The sequence below is a fragment of the Myotis davidii genome, unplaced genomic scaffold (genome assembly GCF_000327345.1).
Source record: "Myotis davidii unplaced genomic scaffold, ASM32734v1 scaffold96, whole genome shotgun sequence".
NCBI lineage: Eukaryota > Metazoa > Chordata > Mammalia > Chiroptera > Vespertilionidae > Myotis > Myotis davidii.
Window position 1 is genome coordinate 8,627,500 of NW_006289416.1, and position 4,497 is coordinate 8,631,996.

Consider the following 4,497-nt stretch of genomic DNA (forward strand, 5'->3'; position numbering starts at 1 on the left):
ATATAAGTTCCATGAGAGCAGTGATTTTTTTCTTTTGTTTTCTTCCATGCCAAATTCCAGACCCTAGAGCACCCACAAGAGCGCACAATAAGTATTTGTTCAGTAATATGTCCAACCCGTGGAGCCATGAAGGCTCTGGGACCAGCAGAGCAGTCTGAGTGGGGATGGCACAGTCTGGAGTGCTTGCAAGTGTCATTGATGAAGGTCTCCAAATATGGTGGCTACAAACAGTCAATGTTCACTACTGGTGCTTATTGTGACAACCTCTATATGTATGTGTTCCTCATTAGTAGAATGACTACCCACTTCAAATAAACTAACACTCCTTCTCCTCTACTGCAGATGGTAGAACTGAAATAGTCACATGCCAATACATACAGCAGAGGAAAGACTGATGAAATGGGAAAGCCATGGAGAGAGAGTCTGCCATTCGTAATGTGACCATCTGTGTGCTTTTTACCATGTAAAGATTTTTGAATGGTTTGGAGCAAACTTTATTTATTTCAGGTGTTTCAAAATTCAGTCAGTCACAAATCAATATGGTGCCCTGATTCTCTCTGATAATTAGACAGGTGGTTGTATAGCTGCCCAAGACAAGGGGAATGGGGAGAAAAGAGCAGGGTCTTAGGATCAAGTCAGAAAACTCTGGATAATGGGATAGAAAACTAAGAGACAATCTAGACAAAATAAAAACAATGTATTTTTAATTGCAAGAGAAGTTTTATTAGACTGTACATTGTGGATGCCCATTCTTGAGACTCTGGATGATATTATGTTCCTCAAAAACACCCTGATTTCTGTTCCAGCATTCAGCCAACCTGAGTGATCCCCAACTCTAACTGTCTTCCTTAACGTGGGCAGCAGTGAGCACTCCCCACCCCTCCAGCCTTACAGCTGGTATTTTCTGCTGGGAAATGTGAGGTCTCTCCAGGCACAAGCAGGTCAGCAGTCAACTGGGAATAGAGAGAAGTTTGTACACAGATTTAAGGGCTATACTTTCCATAGTGCCTTGACTTCACTTTCCAACTTCTGCAAATCCCAAATTATGCCCAGTGACTTCTCAAGCCTAAGGGTATGAATGTCTCTTTGAGTCCTCTCCATGCTGCCTGTGCAGAGCTGGTGTTACCTTCAGTCAATAAATAAATGTAAGAAGTATCCAGTGAATTCCCCTCCTTGAAGGTCGATTTACCTCCAGCCTCTGCCTGATACCCATCATCCTTCAGAGCCTTCAAAGGTTTGGGTTTTTAAAAATATTTTGTCCAGACTTTATTATTTCTATCTGTGGGAGGGCTATTCTAGCATCACCATTATGAGAAACAGAATTTCTCCAAACATCATTTTAAATCTAGAAATTCTCATGATTTCTTAGAACTCAAGGGTTTCTGTGAGCTTTTCCCATGACACTGCAAACTTTCCATCTGCATTTATTATTCTTCCTGTGATATATAATCTAACCTTTACTCATCTACTGATTCTTACCACTTACCTAAGGGAAGCACCTGTGCATAAATTCTGAAAACATGCTTCTATTGATTCAAGTTGACATTATCTTCTTTTGCAACTAAGAAATCAAACAGGTATGCAAATCATATCATCAGAGCCATGCAAACTTGGGTGCCAGAGAAAATGAAGCTCTCCTCTCATCACGTATCATATGCATATTCATATACATGTACAGATAATTTAGGGAACCAGAGTTTATATAGCTGCAAGTTTATGCCTACAGAGAACATTCAAGTTTGTGCCAGAATCTAAAATATGCCCAAGACGCTTTTCCAAGTGTCCCTACTCTATTCTGTCAATGCCACACAAATTTTAAAGTAACTGGTCCAAATATGTGCTGTCTTCCCCACCCCACACTCATTCCTAAAAGTGTGTTCACTTCCCCCAAACAGTCCCTGAAAAAAAAAAAGCACATGTGTGTAAAGCACATCCCTATGTATGTTTCTTGCCCAGTGTTCTCATTTTCATGAGGAGTAACAGGTGTCCTGGATCGACTTTCTCCCTGTCACTCTGAGCTCTAAAGAGAATGCAGTCTCCTGCCACAAAGCCATCCGGCTCCTAGTCATCCTCAGCTGCTGTGGAATAATCACTCAGTGTTGGCAGGAATGGAGTAGACGGGTTAGAGAAATCTCAGGTATACCCCAAATCTGAAAAGAAGGGACAGGAGAAGCCTCAGAGTTGAACACCAACCGAGGGAAACTGGGCTTTTGTTAGAAAGAGGTTAGAAAGGCTTCTACGAAGACACTGAAGTTCCAGGAACACTCAGTTGCCACCCTGAAATTTATTGCCATCCCTACTTGTAACTCTCACCTAACAATGTGTCGTCTTTACTTTTCATGTTATTTATTTACAAGTGCATTTTCAGTATCAACCCCTTCATTCATTAATCCTAATGTGGCCTTTCCCAATGTCTACTTACCATTTTAAATACTTACTATAATTTACAGGGCTTTCTTGAACACAACCAAGGTATGTTATATGGGACTAGCTTAATGGAAAGTCTTGTATACCAAAGCAGGGTGGAAAACACACATTTAATTTACGACGGCTTTGAATTTTGATCATAATTTACTCATGGAGACCTATTCATACAAAGCAATACGGATACAATTTTTCAGAAGCAATCAAAAAGTAAAACGATAAATGCTGGTCTCATTAGTTTTTCTTTTTTTCCTGAAAGCTGAAACATGTTCCATTCTGGGATTATGCAAATTATATTTAACTGCCAACTACTTTAGGTTTTTATAATTGCTCTTGAGCTAATTCTATTAGCTTACATTTTAGAAGCATTTTAGCCACCACACATTCTTCAGTTGATGTGTTTTGCTTCTCTCTTTAAAGAAACTGTCAAAGGTTTATCCCAGCTTAACATTTGAAAAAAACCAAGAGAAACGTACCTGGAATTTTTTTAATGTCATTCAAAAAAGTATACCTGAGGAAGAATCATGTTTTGCAGATCTTTATGTGGCCCCTAGTTGTAAACCACAGACAGAAGTCTCTCCTAAATGAGTCTCTTAAAGGAATTTTCACAGAGTAATCAAATTCCCTTCATGGAAGCTGGGCAGTCTTGCAAAAGGCTTCTGTTCTTTCTCCCAACAGGATAAAATAAATCATTTCTCCAGGTTCACCACAGTCAGAGGAGTCAACACAGTAAGGGAAAGATACATACATTAAGAAGAAAAGGTACTTGAGAAAAGGTCCTTGAATTGGAAAGAAGATGAGACATCTAAGAACACAAATAGCTGCCGGGCAGGTAGACCCTGTGGCAGGTGGTTCCAGGATGTACAACCTGGAGGTAGGGAGTTGGGTTATAGAAGCCAAGAGGAAGAAAATCTCTTTGGAGACCATGAAAGGCTTCTCAGAGGAGGTTGTGTGTGAACTTGGACTCAGGTAGGAGAGTTGGGTGTTCCAGATTGTACTCACGTAAAAAAGTCCAGAGGGGAGGTTATGTAAAGTTTGACATGCCCACAGAGTAGATCTGGACCATACATATAGGTCATGGTCCTTAATTTAAGATCCTTAGGCTTATTTTTGTAAACAATGAGCAGTCCCCTGAAGGTCTGCATATACAGTAAGCATGAGATGATTTAGGAGCAGGCATCAGGTAATGCTGGAGAAACAGCTGGCTTGGCAGAGAAGCTGTTGAGTAACAATTGCAACCATGTAGTCATCAAAAAACACTTCAGGGTCTCTCTAAAAGTGTGACTGATAGGAGATGCAGAGAGCATTGTGAAGTTAGAACTATCAGGATTGGAGGGGAGGGAGGAGGGGAGCAGCATTGAGTGGCTGACTAGAAGGCTAGATGCTACCAACGAAACAGGGAAATCACAGGGAGTTGGAGGTGGAGGCTGAACATGTAAGTGGCATGTCTCAAGGGCTCTGGCGCTCTGGGGCTCACCTCGGCTCCAGGAGGAGCTTCACTTGTGGTCTTCAGAGAATCATGTGTTGGATGAAAGTGAATTAAACATAGTGGGGAAAGTGAGAAGAGACCACCAGAGAGCCTGGGAACTACCCAGGTTAGAGTGTTGAGGAATAGGAGAAGGGAACACAAAGCCAAATGACCAAAGACATTGTCACAGAGGGAGGTGCCAGGTCAAGGAATTTGGGGATGCAGAATGCTGACATAGTATGTGAGGTTCTTGAGGTTTGGGGTTTTTTTAAAATGTTTTTATGAACTTTTATTTGCAGTAATTTTAAAAGGAAAGTAAGCATTACCATAGGTAAAACAGTAACTGAAAATGTGTTATAAACATTAAGAAAATAAATAAGAGTTGATTATTCTAAACATTTCACAACTCGATCATCCAAACTTCAAGTTATATACAATAACAAAATTGAAATTTAAAATTTATATGAATACTCGCAAAGGCTCTTAAAAGATGAAGTAAAAATGCTTATGCTTATTTCTGCAGTGAAATCAAATGTACAGCACTAAGCCCGGAATGGAAAATGATCCCCCTTCAGTATTATTATTATTATTATTATTATTATTAT